The sequence below is a fragment of the Tamandua tetradactyla genome, chromosome 5, assembly GCF_023851605.1.
Source record: "Tamandua tetradactyla isolate mTamTet1 chromosome 5, mTamTet1.pri, whole genome shotgun sequence".
NCBI lineage: Eukaryota > Metazoa > Chordata > Mammalia > Pilosa > Myrmecophagidae > Tamandua > Tamandua tetradactyla.
Window position 1 is genome coordinate 108,764,061 of NC_135331.1, and position 19,105 is coordinate 108,783,165.

General features: G+C 35.5%; 1 long non-coding RNA gene across 2 annotated transcripts in view; it reads left to right on the top strand.

The window, feature by feature from the left end:
* Nucleotides 1-19,105, top strand: part of LOC143682679 (uncharacterized) — a 61,395-nt gene that overhangs the window by 19,788 nt on the left and 22,502 nt on the right. For both annotated transcript variants that reach the window (XR_013175223.1, XR_013175224.1), the window contains exon 3: nucleotides 13,580-13,634. This is a non-coding gene — a long non-coding RNA (uncharacterized LOC143682679). The remainder of the gene's footprint in view (nucleotides 1-13,579; nucleotides 13,635-19,105) is intronic.

Sequence of the window (19,105 nt, forward strand, 5' to 3'; positions counted from 1 at the left end):
TCTACCCATTCAAGGTGGGATTGCTTACCGGAGCCCTTAAAGAGGGAACCATTTTGGAAAAAGAGAGTCACCAGAACCAACAGAGTTCACACAACCAGAGACCTGTGGAAATGAAATAGGAAAACATCCCTGGGGGAGCTTCATGAAACAAGAAGCCGGAAGAGATAGATGTCACCCTGTGCCCTCCCAGCTGAGAGAGGAACCCTGAACTTCTTTGGCCTTCTTGAACCAAGCTATCTTCCCTGGATGCCTTAATTTGGACATTTTTATAGCTTTGCTTAATTTAGACATCTTCATGGCCTTCGGGCTGTAAACTTGCAACTTAGTAAATTCCCCTTTTTAAAAGTGATTCTGTTTCTGGCATATTGCATTCTGGCAGCTAGCAAACTAGAAACACCTACCAGTTACGTGAAAATAGGGTGGGACCAAACTGCTCAGTCCCTTGGTTGTTCTTCCCTCCACCTCCTCCTCTGGCACTTCACAAGTTTCATTCTATTTTCTCAAACCATACATGGAATGAAGGGGATGTATTTATCATTCTGGGATAAATGAATAATTCTACATTGTAAGTTCAAAAGTTTGATCTGGATAAAAACAATTAGTTGGATTTGGCTTCTAGTAGAAACCATCTCAAATAATTTTACCAAGTTTGTTTACAAGCAGAATTATAAAATATCCATGTTTGTGTAACATTTCAATTATATTCAGGCAGGGAAAAAACTACTATTTATGTCCCCAGAAAGAAAAAGGTGAAGCATAACTGTAGGGAAAATATTTTTTCAAATATTCTCATACTGTGAGCCTACTATAAGTGCAAAAAAGATTAAAATTTAGCATAAAGATGTGTACTTAAATTACTCCAAATAACAGGGGCTACCTAAGGTACATCAGTAGCCCTTAAATGAACAAAGGCTATTGCTGCACGCAAAGTTCAAAACCACCCACTTATATAAAAAACTTTAGATAGTAACACTGATATCATGCATGTATATTGATACTTCTGGTAACAGTAATTTTTTTTTTAAATATGTCTTTCCAAAACTGACAGAAGGGAAACAGATTGAGAGTTAAGTTTGTAATACTGCTACCAACTCATCCCTTTGCCTAGTATAGAAACATGATAATATTTCACAAATCTCCTACCCTGTCATTGTTATTTACAGGAAGAAAACACACAGGTTATATCAGAGCTTAAATGGGCATCTTCTCACTCACTACAGATAGACCCAAAGAAAACTGTCAAATGGGGTAAAATTTTCTGTCCCAAGTCCACCTTAAATCCTCACTTTGTATGAAAAGGTATGGTGTAGTAAGTTAGATATACCATATTTTGCTATTTTCTGCAACCCACAGAAAGAAATATGTATTATATCATGCTCAACTTATTGACCCATACGTTACATATGTATAATTAAAACAAAAGTTACATGAGTTATATAATGCACTGTGACATATTTTATACTCTTCTATTCTTTTTCATCTTTGTTATATGTAAGTCCCAACTTGACTTTCTAATGATTTACACTAAAGGATAAATAATCATCAATTTGCCAAATTCCTACTTCTGTAATTTACATGGCAACAGGAATAAGAACCTATGGAAAGTTGCTTCAGTAGTAGAATATCAGACATCAATGAGAACACAGGAAATAGTTACTTGAAAGTTTTCCTTCAAATCTGGCAAATTCTTAACCAAGTCATTTCTTTCTTTCAAAGCTCACAGTAAGACCACTTATCCCAGCCTCCCTTGCAGTTAGGTGTATCCAGGGTGGAAGTAATGTACTTCCTACATCCTACATCCTACATGATCCTACATCCTACAGCCTACATCCCCTGACACGTTGCAGACTCACACAGCAGTCTCAAAAGCCAAGTGTTGAAAATGTTAATCCCCAAGATGCTACACGAAAAAGACACACCATCAATCACAAACACTGATTTTTGACTTTACATGAGAGAGGACATAACTTCTATCATATCAAGTCCCCAAGACTTGGGATTTTATTGTTGTAACAACTAGCATCACCTTCACTAATAACATCAGAAAGTAGCCTTCTAAATTACAATGAAAGGTCTTCCCCTTAAAGGATAAATATATACTCTGAAGCATCTCATACATAAGGAGGCAGAGGCACCATCCCTTATTGAGAAATAATGCAGGCTGTATCCAGATTCCTTTCTATATGAACTCCCCTTTTTGGTCTACTTTTTGGATTTTCTTTTATGGTCTTCTTCTTTTGCATACCTTTATTTTACATTCCTACATAAAGTCTTCACAAATCCATATCCCTATCTCAGATTTTATTCCAAATTCCGAATGCAAACTCCTCTTGCCTTTTAGCAATAATAGACACATTATGATATTACTGAGGAGATGACAAAAGCAAGTGAAAGCTAGGAGAGTCCAATTCCAGGACTGGCTGAGTTTGTATCCGCATTAGATACATACTTGTCTATTACAGGATGGGCCTCTCCTCTTCTTTCCAGATCTATCTCACATGATAATTAAGCAGCCTTCTCTTTTATTTAAGCTTATCTTTCAAAATAAACTTTTCTAGTAGGAAGAGACTGTGTTGACCAGTTCTTTTCACTATTCGTTATTAAAATGAGGTTTGGCTTTGTTACTGTTATTTTGTCTTTGGTGAGTTTGGATGTCATGAACCAGTTATCCCAGAACCTGTCATTTTTGGAGAAGACTATCACTGCAAACCAAGCTCAGCAGAGCAGAGACAAAAAATGTGTAGCACAAGGAGAAATTTTAGCTCCTTCTCATATGACCTGCTATGTATTACATGGGAAATTATCAAAACCCTCAATTGACAAAATGATTGCTTAAATATCACCCCTCCCCCAAAATCCAAGACAAGTAAAGTAAATGTAAGAAAACACACCCCATAGATATATTAATGGTGGGAATAATTTGTGTAATGAAAAAAAGGGGAGTGGAAATTTCTTTCTAAGAGTCTCTGTGCAAAGATATATTGTGGTGGATAGGTCCTGCTTCAAATCTTGGTTCCAAAAAATATTGATTAATAATTGACTTAAGATTTCTGAAATTCATTTTTTTTTATCAGTGAAGTAGGTGTTCCCTAGTTATAATTTAAATTTTTAGATGTGTGCATACATTTTCTAGCATATACCAAGTGCTAGATAAATAAACCATATCATCCTTAAAAATAAGCTATGATACTCCTGTTAAACTGAAAATACCATGGTCTTAAAAGAACTCAAAAAGTAACAATGTGAATGGAAAATTAGATTTAAGGGAAGAATATATTCTCTTCAGTATATTTTATCTTAATACTGCATTTCATAGGAATTTTTATTGATGGAACTGAAAACACTGCATGACATGAAGTGGAAGTCTATATGTATTTTATCCATTTATATTTACTGAACAATTTCCAAAAGCTTGAATGTTCAAGGAATGTATGCTCTGATTATTTAATTTCTACTTAATTCTGGATAAACAACAAAAGCAATTTGTTTCAACAAGTTGAACATTTTTCTAAAATGTATTAATTCATTTCTCCATTGTAGTAAGAACAAGTGAATATTATGGATCATTTCTCTAATGATTGAGGATTTCACAAGACTCAAGATGAATATCCTAAAGATACGAAGAATACCAAATTGTAAAATCTAGTAATATAGAATGAAACTCTAGATGAATTGTAGACTTCAAAAACATTAAATAACTGGCTGAAGTTGTGCCAATCATAGATCACCTCCAGTAACTGACTTATTTGAGATGAATTTTTAAAGCTAACTGTTTTCTTGTGATCCACTCCCTTTTACTTATATTAGTGAACTGTTTCAGATAATGTACCATCTGGGTTTAAAATATTAATATTTTATTATATTTTATTTAGACATTTCTTTAGGAAATAAAATATCATGGAGTGAATTGAAGCAACTTTCTCTCCTCAGATATAATTAATGTTTGGAAGTTCATGTGTTTAACTCCAAATTGTCTTTATTCCTTACTATATACATATAGTATATTATATATATATTATATATATTCACTACATATATAGTATATTATATATAAAACCAAAAATCTTATATTTAATTAATAGTAATAATTTTATTTACATAATTGATACTTGCAGCTTTTTATTTATATGAGTATCTCTGTTTTTAAATGTATTTCATCTGTTTGTTTCTTACAATTTTTGGTGCATTTGAATTTATATTTATCATTTTATTTTACGTTTTCTGTTTTTTATTTTTATTTGCTTATTTTCTCCTCCTTATAGTAGATTAATCAAATTTTCTTCATTGCCTTCTTTTCCCTGTTTTGGAAAATATATTTGGTATTTTTATTTCAAAGTGGCTGCACTGAAAATTTGTTAGGCATACCTGATTTAAATTTTAATTTAACAAGCATCCCTACCAAGCTCCTATTTATTCATTCATTTTTCTTCTTCCAGGAGCACATTTTTGAGCACGTATTTCAATGAGAGTCAGTAACTAGCAATTTGACAGTATTAATTGCTCTCCTACTTCACATCTCTTCTAAAGGACAACTTTGCTGGGTACAAATTTCCAGGTTAACAGTTGTTTTCTCTCTCTGCATTTTAAATATATTATTCCTTCATATTCTGGTCACTAATTCTGCAGAAGAGAAATTTGTTTGTGTCTAAGTTTTTTGTTTTTTGTTTTTTTTAGCTAAATTGTCTTTTCTCTCTATTAAATCTTATGATCCTCTGTTATGTTTGGTGCTTTTCAGATTTCTAATGATGCATGGAGGGACTTTTAAATATATTGCTGTAGACATGATGTGCTTCCTGAATCTGGGGCTCTTAACTTTGAGCAATTCAAGAAAATTCTCAGATATTATCTCTTTAAATATTGCCTCTCCCCTATTATTTATATTCACCTTCTAGAAAAACCTATTAGACCCCAAGGAAGGTGAACTAAGAGGCAATTCTGTTGCCAATATGTAAGACAGAATAGAACACAGCTTGTCCATCTGTAGCTCTCAAGATTCTGCACTGCCGTCAGGAAGAACAGTGTGAGTTTTGTCACTAAATTCAGCACATTTGACATGAATATGTAAGACACACAGAGAGCAGAGATTTACGGATTGTTGCCATTTTTACACAAAATGTTTCTCTTATCCCAATAAAGTCAATGGAAGAGTAATAGAAACATACTCCCTGAGGAACATACATCCTATTTTTCGCAGAAGCAGTTAGTGTTTCAAGTAATTCCCCTCCAGAACCAAAGTGAGGAGCTTCTGAAAGCCTTTGTGAGGTGCCACATGCAAAGGAGCACAACAAGCAGTAAAAGAAAAAGAAAAGAAAATATATGGGAACAAGCAAATGATAAGACTTGGTCATAAGTCATGGGTTTCAGCTAAGTCAAAGATGTAGGAAAATTTTCTTCAAAACTTAAACCTGTCTCTGAGTCAAAGGAAAAGTGACTCCCTTGTGTTCTGTTTTGGTATTATTTGATTTGTTTTTATAGGATCTCATTATATTTACAAAGGAGGACAAAGAAGGTTGAAATTTACCACAGCCTTGGTGACATAAAACAAGAGAAGTTCATTGTCACAGTTCTGGAGGCTAGAGTCTGAAATCAAGGTGTCAGCAGGATGATATTCTCTTTGATGGTTGTAAGGGAAGGATCCTTTCTCCCTTTTCTTCACTTCTGGTAGCTTCCAAGTATCCCTGACATTTCTGTTCTTGTAGCAGCATTGCCCCAGTCTTTGCCTCTGTCTTTACGTGGCTCTCTCCCCTGTCTGTCTCTGTTTTGTCTCTTCTCTAGGACACCAGTCACATGGGATTAAAGGCCCAAGGCCCAACCTTCTCCAGTATGACCTCATCTTAACGTACTCATTACACATGCATGACCCCATTTCCAAATAGTCACCTTCTGATATTGGCATTTAGAACTTCAACATATCTTTTTGCATATACAATTTAAACTGTAACAAAGGTGAAAACAACAAGCCATCCCTCTTCTCTCTCCTAAGATAACAGAGTTGGCAGTCTTTGTCTTCACAGTTCAGAAGAAAGAGACTCAAAATGAACAGAATTATGTCCTCCCCATGTCTGCCTGAGATGACATTATCTCATATTTGTACAACTCTTTATGGTATGAAGCCCTTGCACGTATATTAGATCATTTAATCTGCACAAAGACCCAGCTACGGAAACATCCTTCCATTTTACCTATGAAAAAATTAAAGTTGAGCAAAACTGAATGAATTGTCTCAAGAGCCAAATGTGAGTTAATACATCAATATTTGTATATAGCAGCAGGAGCTATTTAGTATATATTTTAAAAAATTACAGTGGCAGAAATGATCTCCTTTACTCTGATTTTAAATTGCTTTATGCTATTTAAAAACAACTGGAACCACAGTTACCGTCAGTTCCATCTCCAAATCTTACTTTAAATTCATTCACTCTTCTTCGTTTCTTCTATTACCCTCTCAGTCTAAGACACCTTTAATTCTCACCTGGACTTCTGAAATGCCTCCTAATTTGTATCTGCTGCCACTTTTGTGTCTTCCCATACACTTACATACCAAGCTCAGAGGAATACCATTCAAACACATCATATGCTGTCACAATTTCTGAGCACTCTTCAAAGAGTTCTGATTCTACCGAATTCTTTTCTAAGTCCCATAAAAATGAAGTAAAAAATAGTGTAAAATAATGTTAGGTCTTTGGGGTTTTAGGTGTGATCCCTTGATATCAGAGAAGGTAAACTCTGTCTGAAATCTCTGGAAGTGCAGTGAGCAGGTTGGACCAATAAGATATAAGGTGAAGTCTGCTGGAGGACTTCTAGAAAACCTTGTCTTCCTTGAACTGTAGAAGGGAAAGGAGGAGGAAAACAAGAATAAAGAAAAGATGGAGAAGGAGGAAGAAGAGAACAGAGAAGGGAAGGGGAGGAGATGAAGGAGAAGGAAAGAGGGGGCTGGAGCAGGACCAAAAGAGAGAAAGGGAGGAGAAGATGAAAGAGGAGTGAGAGCAGGAGAGAGGGGGAAGAGGAAAGGAGGAGAGGTGGAGGAAGGGGGAGAAAAGAAAACAAAGGCAATCAAACAGAAGAGAAATTTTTTCCTAACACCAATTTCTTGCTTTTGAAAAAGAAATTGTGTAAATGAATCATTCCTGAAGGTATTGCAGTCATCCTCTTATCATAAGGGTAAGTTGGAAGGGAGTTCAGGATTACTTTCTCAGTACTCTGACACTGTGGAGTTGGTAAGGGGGAAAAAGAAGCCTGCACGACTATGGCCCTTGTCTATCACTCCATCGGTTGAATAGACTCCAAGAGCATGGAACATCTCTCACTTCCATAAGTAAGCCAACTTATTTCCCACCTCAGGGCCTTTGCCAGGGCACCACACATAGCTAGGCAGGTTATGCAGTGAATTTACAAGGGGCTTGACTCACATTTGGATCTTTCACATGTATTTAGATGCATTAAAGTAATTTTCCAGCAATGTCTTGAAGAAGAGGCATCTTTTTCCTAACTTATACATGGCAGTATTTGGACTTCAGCAGACTTTGCACTTCCTGCTGCCTATGATGGGAACACACCTCCTGATGTGTATTTGGCTATTTTTTCTTATCCTTCAGCTTTCAAGTGAAATATTATTTCTTAAGAGAGACTATCTCTAAGGACCTCAGTAAAATAATCCTCCAACATTTTCTCACACAATACAGTAATGTTTCCTCATAATTCAGCATTGCCTGAAATTGTTTTGTTCCTTTAATAGCGCTTTTTCTACCATTTGTAGACTTATTTCTGTATTTTTCACCAAAGTCACCAGCACTTAGCTTGGTGTCTGGCATACAGATGGCACTCAACATTTGCCAAATGAATGGATGGAGAACAGAAGGCAAGCAGAAAGGGAAGTGGATAGGAAAGAAGGGACAGATTTTTTACATTAAGGTATACCAATATTTTGTTATTAAATCCTAATAAAATCTAGTCAGAAAATGAGAAGCTGTAGTGTGTGTAATATAGCAACTTTTTTTTACTCTGTGTATAGATAGCAATAAGAATATATCTTGTTGCTATACCATGAAGAGGTATGCAAAAAGTCTGATTATGAGGGTAAAGGAATCATGCCAATCTGACTGAGAAAACTGACTCTGTCAGTCTTATTGGGAAGAAATAATTTCAGACAAGTTTCTGAAAAAAGTAAGCCAGTGAAAGTTTCGTATGTTTTAAATTTAGCAAGAAAGTGGAAGGGGAAAGGGTACAAATCAACAGGGTCACAAATTCTTAGCATTATACTCAGAGAGTAAACAAGCTCAAAACAATTAGTAAACTTCAGAATTTATTGCTCACTGGTATATATAGGAAACAAGTGCTTCTTCTCTCCTTGTTGATGCTCATTTCTAACCATACTCATCTGAGCCTATGAACCAGAATAACTTTTTTTCCTATCTTCCTTTTCATTTTTTTTTATCTTGGCTTGGCAATTTTACTATACTGCAATCCTCTTGACTCTGACATCTGGCTGTGTTTGTCACTGTTATTTAGTGCTTTGATCATGCTGGGGAAAGCCCTGATGGAGTCTAGATCCCTGAGCTCTAACCCAGGTTTGACAACCAAAGAACTGTAGAGGTATGATTTATCTGGGTCTCATTTGTTCTTATTTGTAAAATATGGGCAGGAAATTATTCTCTCTAAAGTCCATTCTAATTTTTCTAAAACTAAGTATGTCATATTTGATAGATAATTTCAGCACTAGCAGTAGAACAGTAGGACCTGACTTGTGTATGCATTCTTGGAATGACAAAGCAAATGTTTTCATTTACAATTGTCCGTTACCTAAAATCTAGAAATCAAATATCTTTATGTGAGCAGATGGTTTGAACTAAAATATGCCATTTTTTCAGAGAAACCAGAAGGTTCAGGGTGATATTGTCTAGTCTTCTAAACGAAATTTGTCCCCGTAAAAATGGGCTTTTTTTCTCACCCCCACATACACTTCATAAACTCTTTACATTAATTCTATTTTAAAAATATACATTGAGTCTGTCATCACCACGGCCATTCCTGGGCCAGGCCATCCCTCTCAGCTGGTCTACCACCACTGCACTGCCCACCTGCTCTCCTGGCTCCCACTCTTGCCTGCAGCCTTTCCCTTCTCCATAGAATGGCAAAAGCTAACTTATCATATTGCTGTGTAAAACATTTCGTAAGTTTCCCTTACACTTAGAAAGGAAATAAAATGCCTGTGTGAACTCACCCTAATCATCTTCAGCCTCTATGTCCACCCTTTCCACCTTACTCATGGGATTTTTCAGTTCCAGGGAGAAAATACCTCCAATCCTTACTCTTTGGAGAGAGCGTGGTGCTCACAACTCTGTTCAAATATATTATTTTCAAAAATCCTCTCCCCCAGCCTCCAGTGACTCTTTGTCTACCCACCATGTTTGTAACGGATTTCAGCTGCATTGAGGATTTATGGCCACCCGCATGTGGTAAGTCTCAAAACTTCCTTTGATGTAAAGTACTTATCACTATAGTGTGTAAACTGAAGCTTCACTTCAACATTAGTTTCGTTACTAAATCTCTGTAACCAGCAGCCTCTTCATTTGTAAATGGGAATGAAGAACCTTCTGTTTAGGATTATCATGAATCTTCAATGATGTACATATTTCACAAAGGAAGCGCTCAAAGAGTATGAACGTGGAGCTGGGACTATAGTGACACCTCACTGTTCTTTTTTAATACTTTAAAATTATTGCCTGATTTAACGTCAGTTCTTCTTTCTTCGGGCATGGCAAAGTGTTATGGAGGCCAACCAGTTAGTGTATCTGAGAGGAAAGAAAATAAGCTAAGGAAGAGATTAAGGAATAAAAAAATTCCCAAAGGAAACTGTTGAGCTGACTTTATCTTTTCTTTTTTATTTTTATAATGATCATGGTCTCCGCTAAAATAGATATCCAGGGCGGTCAATGGTGGGCAGTGGCAGAGTTCTTGCCTGCTATGCCGATGATCTGGGTTAAACTCTGCCATGCCGGTGATCTGGGTTCATTTCCTGGTGCCTGCCCAGGCAAAAATAAATAAATAAATAAATAGATTTCCATATTCCTAAAATGAGCAAATGCCCTGTCTCTTCTCCTTGATCTTATTAGCTTTAGGATTTTTTTTTTTTTGTAGTCAAAGTATTATTAGTCTGAAACATTATTGTCTTTTGAGAAGAAACTGACTTTTCTCTTTCACCTGTAAATCTATGCATAAACTATACTCACCCCTTAAAAAATTAAGTCATCAACTATATTACCCAATTCTTAGAGCAGCAATGAATTCATTTGAATGCATTCCATAAGCACCCTTAGTATAACAACAAAAACATATTCAGTGCTGAATTAATTCCTTCAGTCAAAAAATATTTATTGTTTATTTATCACTAGGTCCTCAAGGGACTACGACTACCCACCTTTGTTTTCTTAGCTTTGCAATGTCTGATACCACTAAGCACAAAATGGAGATCTGATGAATCAATGAATACTCCATATAGTCTTGATTTAAACTATGAAAAGAGTTGTATAAAATACGCCCAATTAAATCTGTTATTTAAAAATACTTGCTTTTGGCATATTTAATGACATCACACCTTGCATTTTTTAGAACACCTTATTGGTTTTCAATTCATCCATATTAAGAAATTCAATTTAGCCTCACAAAAACATTGACATACTTTGTTTTTGTGATGTGTCTGAAATCATTTTTGGAATGAGGCAGAGGCAAAAAGTAATAAAACAGTCTTATAAGAGCATGAATCATTCCTATTTGGAACTTATATAAAAAGTAGAAAGCCCTTACCCTGTGCCTTTGTGATTGTAAGAGCTGGTCATTCTCTGGTAAAGCAAAGGCCCTAATGTTAATGATGTTGGCCATTAACTACTTCTTCCTTTTGGTTTATACCTTTAATACTGCAGTGACAGCTCTGCCTCCCCTCCTTTCAATTTATGTTCTCCTATTGAAATGATAATGATAAAAAAAAAGTTTCCTTTGTGGGTTAAGTTCTCTTAATAAATAATAACATCTGCCCCTGCAAAAAAAAAAAAAAAAAAAAAGTAGATGCTAAGTGCTCTATCCTAATTAATTAAAAAGTATCCCCTCTAGGCCCCTTTTGTATTTAATTTAAAGCCCTATACTTAAATATATGGTGCATGATAATTTAATCACCCCCCCAAGAAAAAAAGAAATAAAAAAATTTCAGACTGCTATTATCACCAATAAAGCCCTGTTTATATTACAGAGAAAACTGACTTAACAAAGGTAATTTTCTCCAGATCATCTACCTAGTTCACTAAAGAGCTGGGCCTAATACACAGGTGCTCCTCTTAATGTAGTGTTCATTTTCATAGTCCCCCAAAAGCATGTCATCCCTCCATTAAAGATTCCCTATCTCCCTCACCAGATATCTATTCAGGACTTCTATAATATTTTCTACATCTAGTGTGGTGATTGATTAATTTTCTTGAATAATAATTCTGGAATTATCTTGCCTTCCCCTTCCCCATGCCCTTTTCAACCATTTAAGGGCAGTGATTTTTTTCTTTTAATTTTTGTATTATCTTACACAGAGTTTTAAATTATATCCTTAAATTAGTAGATTCTCAGTAACTTTCATTGCATTGAAACTTATGCAAGCCACACATCTTTCTACCCCTCTGAAAAGTTGCATATTTTTATAAAATCAGTCATGAAGATGTTCTTGTGCTCAAATAAAGGGAAAGGCTTTTCTTAGATCCAGTATCCATTTGATAAGTCAGAAACAGTGCTGGCTACCATCTACAATTTTTCATCCATCTTACAAGTGGCATCTGTATCTACCACATACCTTTGAGGTGGGATTATGGGAGACAAAAGCAAATTCCTATTGTCAATATCTCAAACTCCAAACACCACCTATGGTGTTTGACTGACATGACATATATGTTTAACAAGAACTGTCTTACTGAGACTATAGGAAAGAAACAGGCAGCTAGACTTCACAGAGCTACTTAAAGTGACTGGCATTCTTCTTTTGACAGTTTCATTTGACTCTAGCTCAAGTCAACTTATCTTCCTACTCCCCATAGTTTTCTAATTCAGAAGTGACTAGCATTGTAGGAAAAGAGGGCAAAAAAAGAAAACATGAGCAAGATTTAGGAATGCATGATAGTGGAGTTTAGCACTTCAGGCTTCTCTAGAAACTGTGTCTTATGATTGCATTTTAATTTTGAGTTCGTATAAGAATAATGGAGAGTTTTCAATGCCCAGGTGAAATTTACTTCCATTGTTTATGTCTTCCTAAGATTCATTTACCCTCTTAATAAGAGTACTTTTGCTTTCCTTTGTATAAATATCCCTTTTCCTTCTTCAGTTCATGACTTGAACCAATACACACCCTGTCTTTAGGTGATAAGTGACTAATCCCCATCTAGCCTATCAGTTTATTCCATTCTCCATCAGTAAGGAAGTATTCATCTACAGGTAAAAGAAAAAGCAATTTACAATCACCAAATCATACTTACATAAGCTTCAGGTTGTTTCGGCAGCTCTAAAATTTCAAGCTGCTGGTAGGTTTCTTTGTGAGACTCTTAACTTCTCCCTCATAGTAACAAACTGCATCTACAAGCAAGAAGTATGGGAAAAGTGCCTGTTCAGGTATCATGAAAGAGACACCTCACAGTCATTTCACCTTTTATGAGGGAGAGAATTCTTATCCAGTATGCCCCATAATTCTTCCAATTATGTCTCAATAGTTACAGGTGGGTCATATGCCTAATCCTAAGTACAGGGGAAAATAAGGAATCAAATATCTGGCTAATTTAGCCTCTATTAAAATGTAAGGAAATGGAAAATGCAAGGGAGACAAAGGTTATGAATGATTTTGGGGTAAGCACCCAGTGTTGTTTGCAATATATCCCTTTGGCCGCAATGATTATGTTCAGGGATGGGTATGTAAGTCAAGTCAAGACAATGGAACCCATTTTAGGCATGTTTGCTGGAACTATTGTAGGAGTTTTCTAAGCTGATCTCTACATAACCAGTTTTCTGGCTGTACTAATATTCTCCAATCCTACAGCAAAATAGCAACCGGTGACAATGCACACTGAATGTGCTCTTTGGTTCTAAGCAATTTTACAGTACTATTAAGAGTCACTATGTTTCTCCCCAATTGTTAAGTAACAATTTAAAATGTTTTAAATATTGAATACTCAGTGATACATGAGTGAAAAAGAGAGGTGTTTTTTTAAGTTGAATATTTTGGAAAGGCATTTAAGAATTTAAGAAAATTCTTATAATTATATGAGTGAAATGCCATAAAATGAGGGGTGAAATTACAAAAATCCATAGAGATCCTGAGGTCAGTCTGATTCACAAATTCATGCTCTACTTTAAATTTATATAAATGTAACATCATAGATAATACGTTATAAGATTTACTCAAAAATAAAGACATGGAACTCCAAAGAATGGAAAAATAAATAAAAAAAAATAAAAGGAAGGTCTGAACCAGATATAAACAGATAAAATTCTTGTGGTAGTTTTGTATTGTTGCCTGATAAATTGTCACTAACTTAAAACAATATAAATTCTCTTGCAGCTCTAGTGGTAAAATCAAGGTGTCTGCAGAGTTGCATTGCTACTAGAGTCTTCAGGTAAGGATTTGTTTCCATGCTTTTTTCAGCTTCTAGACTTGCATTCCTTGGCCTCTGGCTCCTTCCTCACATCACTCTAACCTCTTGCTTCCATTGTCACACCTCTTACTAACACTTCCCTTTTATAAGGACCCTTGTGATTACACTGGGCCCATCCCAGTAATCCAGGATAATCTCCCTGTCTCAAAATCCTTAATGTAATCACACCTGCAAAATCTTTTATCCTGCAAATTACCATATTCAAAGACTCTGGGGATTAATATGTAGACATCTTTGAGGTCTGTTATTCAGCCTACTACATTCCCTTCTTTGTATTATTAAGCCAGTTTGGGTTAATTAACTTTTTATCACTCTCGATCAAAAGATATCTGAATAATGCAACACATAGATTTAAATGGATACATCAGGAAGAAGGGGTCAGGAATAGGGATCACTGAAAGTGTAGTAAGAACAAGAAAAAAGAACAAAAGCACAAACACAAAAAATGGTTAATAGTGTGGTACGAATAGAAAAAAGAAAACAAGTATACAATAAAATATAGAAGGATAGATGCTAGTCAGTAAGGCAGGATGCAAATAAAAGTTGGAGGTTTGCTATCTGTATAGTTCATTTGAACAACTGAAATACAGAGAGCACAGAAGAAGAAAGAGGTCCTGTAATAGTGTAATGCTGGGATACCTCCTAGAGTATATTAAGCAGATAATCAAAAAGTATTGGCAAAGTCCCATGAGAGGTGGGAGAAAGAATATGGAACTATTAAGCCTTATCATCAGGAAATCCCCTGATACTATGTCAAGCCTTAGGGACACCCAAATCAATAGGCCATGCCTTCGATCATGAGGCTTACTCTTGTGAAGATTATGTAGCTACCAGAGAAGCTTAGATTACCTATAGGCATGCCTAAGAGTTACTTCTGGAGGACCTCTTTTGTTGCTCAGATGTGGTCTCACTCTCGCTAAGCCCAACTCTGCAAGAGAAATCATTGCCCTCCCCCCTACGTGGGACATGACATCCAGGGGTGAAAGTCTCCCTGGTGGTGTGAAAGATGACTCCCAGGGATGAATCAAGACCTGGCACTGTGAGATCAACAATTCCATCCTGGTCAAAAGGGGGAAAAGAAGTGTAAATGATAAAGTATCAGTGGCAGAGAGAGTTCAAATAGAGTTGAGAGGCTACTCTGGAAGTTGCTCTTATGCAAGCTTCAGTTAGACCTTGCTACCTATCACAACCTGCCAACCTGCAATCAGGACTATTCCAGCCAATTCTAAAGAACAACTAGGGTAGTGTAAAAGATTCCACAAGGGTTCTATACACTAGAGTAACTTTCCAGAAACCTACAACCTCCAGATGGGTCCCTGGTGCAGATAAGTTCTGAAACCTAGCCCAGCTTTTCCAGAACATCAGATAGTTCCATCTCTCTACCCCATATTAGTGACAAACCCTATCAATATGAACAATTTTGAGTTGCCATACCCTACATTACCCTACAGAAAGGGATAGAAAGATCAAAGGTAGTGGCGGAGTATTACAGAGAAGATAAGATTTAACAAATCAATATGAATGCTGAATCATTAAATTGATATCTCTTTTAGTCTCCAGTATTTTAGAGCAGCTAGAAGTAAAAACCTAAAATTGTGGAATTGTAACCCATGTCAAAGTCTGAAATATGTTCTACAACTAATTGTGGTGCTATGCTCTGAAATTTATAGCTTTTTTGTATATATGTTATTTTTCACAAAAAAAGAAGTAAAAGAAGGTCTATTGTTATGATAAAAAAAATTTAAGCCCTCTACCCTCCCATATTCAGGAGCAGCTAGAAGGAAAAATATGAGGATTGTATGGTAGCCCATGACAAACTCTGGGATCTGCCCTGTAGCTACTTGTTGAAGAGTGCTTTGAAAACTATTGTTTTTTCATTTCTTTGCTTTGTATATATGTTATACTGCACAATAAAAAGATATTTTTTAATAAAAATTTTTTTTTTAATTTTGGAGTTTTGGGTAAAAGAAGATATAGAAGTATGAAGAAAAATTCCCGTAAAACATAAAGATAAAAATAAACAAATAAAAAGAAAACTCATTATATTGAAGTCATTAAAGGGTCCTTATTAAAGAAATTAAAATGTATTATAGAATATCACTCTAAAGTAAAGTCATAATCAAGTGCAATATTAGTAAAAGTGGACCTTATCTAAGTCAAATTTGATCTCTCACATTTCACGTCTTTCTCCCCTTTCTTCTATAAGGAAAAAAAGTGAATTTGGATAAGATAAAACAGGTTTTGAAAGTTTGGGAGGGGTCCTTAGTTGACAAAAAGTTCCTCACAAAAAATGTGAAGGCTACACAAGGAAATAAGTTTCTACTTAATTGATGAATATATATTTCAATAAACAATCAATCAGTAGCCATTTAATGTCTATGATTTAAAGACCACTGAGGGGGATTAAGAGGCAATCTTAGAGACTAAGCAGTATATATGTAATGAAAGTCTGACTCTTCTCTATTCAAAACATATAATGCATAAACATGCCAGTCTGAATGCAAAGATGCATGAATTTTTCCACATCACCCACCCACTGAACTAAATGTCCAGGGGTCAATTTAAGACCAAAAATGCTGAAAATATTGTCTCAATGTGAAGAAACAATTTATCATATTGGAATTTGAGGCACACAGAGGGCATTAATCAAACTCACTTGATGGCCATTTAACTTAGACAGAAAAATCATATCAAGCAATGGTTTTCCTGCCCTGAGGAATCGACCCTGTACCACATGATAGAGCAGATTTCTATCTTGTTATGTCTTCTGGGAAATTACTTCATACCAAAAACTTGTGGTATGCCTCACCACAGTTTTCCCATTGCCCCACACTCTTTCTGGGTCACAGAACAATCATGACATCTTTCTCACAATTGAAGAACAAGCCTCAGACCCAGCATCTCATGACCCTGTCCCTTCTCTCTAGCTCCCAACCCCTAGATTTAGGTTATTTCTTCCTTAGAACCAAGACATACAATGCATTATGCTTTTTTGTTCTCTCACAGTAGAGCTGAATGGCTCACATAAAGAGAGTCTCACCCTTCACAATATACACATCATTATTCAAATACCACAGACATTTATTGAGTGCTGACAATATGCTAAGATTAAAAGTGAGAAAGAGAAATGGCTACTTTTTTCAAAATATATAAGAATTCCTTTTTGAGGCAGGGAGCAAATCCTAAATCCTGAGGCTCACAGAGTTAGGAGAAAAGGACATGTGCTTGAGGAGCAGAGGGCTGGGACTTTTCATCCCAGCACAACAGGGTACAGGGCCTCTGGCCCATAAGTGTAAGCCCTAGAACTGAGAGCCTGCAGAAGGCTTGGTGCCAAGAAGAAAATTTAGCATGCGTATGAGGCGATAACTGCATGAAATTTAGTTGTGAGTGGAAGAGTACTCTGGAACCACTGTCCCAAAATAACAAAATCCCAAGGCTACTCTGCAGCCCAAAATCTCCTTTCATTTGGTGAGGCAATATTAGAAATGATCAGCAGGGAGATTTTTCTAGAACTGAAGACAGACATAATCTTCAGATTGCATAAATGTTTAAGTCACGAGCAGAAAACAGAAAATTAAATTTACACAGACAGAACAGACTTCAAAGATATCAAAGAAAAGGGAAGAATATCCACAAAATTTTAAAACAAAGTAGACTGAAAGCAGATTTATTTTCAAGGATAAAAAAAGACAATGGAATAAATAATGTACCTAAAATACTGGGAAAATTTGATATCAAACCCCAAACCCAAATTTATTTTCTTACATTATTTTTAAGATAAATAATGAAATAAAGATATTTCAGACCTAAAAATACAGAGTAAATAAGTAGCAGACTACTGTTAAAAAAGAAAAAAAAAGATAAAGAATGCCATTGAGAAAGAAGAAATATAAACTCAGAAGAAGAAACAAAGTAAAGAAATTGGTAATCATTGAGGAATCCAAATCAGCATTTATTATATAAATAATGACTAATACTGGAAAGTGTACAAATAATTTGGAAATAGATATTAGAAATTAGTATTCAGGAAGTTAAAGAACAAATGAGAAAAATATATTTGCAGCTCAGATAACAAGGAACTAATTATCTTAATAAATATAGAAACTATAAAACAAATGAGAAAATAATGCACAGCTTCATTGGAAAATGGGCACAGAATATTAATAGACAATTCATAGAAAAGGAAAGTCAAACAGTTCTTAAACATATGAAAGGATGCCACAATGTTAGTAATAAAATAAATGTAAATCAAACTATGAGATCACATACCATTTTTCACTAATCAGATTGGCAAACATCAAAAACTGCACCTGGAGATGCCTGGACAAAAGTTTAAGAGAAGTATAAATCAAAGATATGATCAAAGAAAACACACACATACACACACACACACACACACATTGTAAAAGCACTTGCAAGCCTGTCAGCATCTGGGCCAGGTGTGGTGACAGGAGGAACTGGTTACAAGAAAATAAACTTGGAATAACCTAAAACTCCTCTAACCCTAGACAACAGAAAAAATGGAGCAACAATTACAGTTTTGAGAGATAATAATTATGGATTAAGAATTTCATATGATGAGTCAGGAAATTATCAGGCTTGTTCAAGAATATCTTACGTTTCTATTTCATTAGAGTGTTGGTTGTAAATTTTTCTCTAACTCAAAGAAACCATTATTCAAGGGAAAACTTAACTCCTAGTATATCAAATGCACAAAGAGTAGCTGCTCTTATAGAAGCAAAATGAGAGACTTGGTTCCCTACTTACTGAACACCAGGATACTCTCCATAACTTTCCTCAAAGCATTTCTGCAGAACTTTAATGCTCCATAGAATACAGACTAGAATATGGGTTTTTTTTAATTGAATAGAAGTAAATGAAGCAGAAAAGATAGGTTGGAGGTCTTTTGCAGAAAATATCAAATGCCAAGCTAAGGCATCTGTACTTTATTCAATAGGTAGGGTAACATATGGAATGTTTTTTAAGCAGGACAGAGGTACGAGCAGATATATATTTTAAAAGTTTTTATCTGGCAGCATTGCTTATGGGAGTTGCCAGGCACAGGAGGCCAGAATCCAGCTAGTAAAATCCTACAACTTTGCAAGTGAGGAGCAATAAAGATCTTGTTAATGAGAGTTACTTCTCCATCTGTGGCATTTTATGTATTTATTTATTTGCCCTCCCCCCCTACTTATTTTGGAACCTAAGTGTGTTAGTCATTTTCCTCTTCCCCATATGTTCAGTATTTCCTCCTCTATCTGGTACATACTCTAGACCTGCAATAGGCACAGATCTTCCCAGGTGTATATCATTTGTCTTCATTTTAATTGCCTCCCAAACTACTCTTCTCTTCCTTGCATTCTCTTGCAGTCCCAACTTCTAAAGACCCATCCTTTCTCTGAACTTCCTTTTTGATCTTAGTTTGCGCTCAG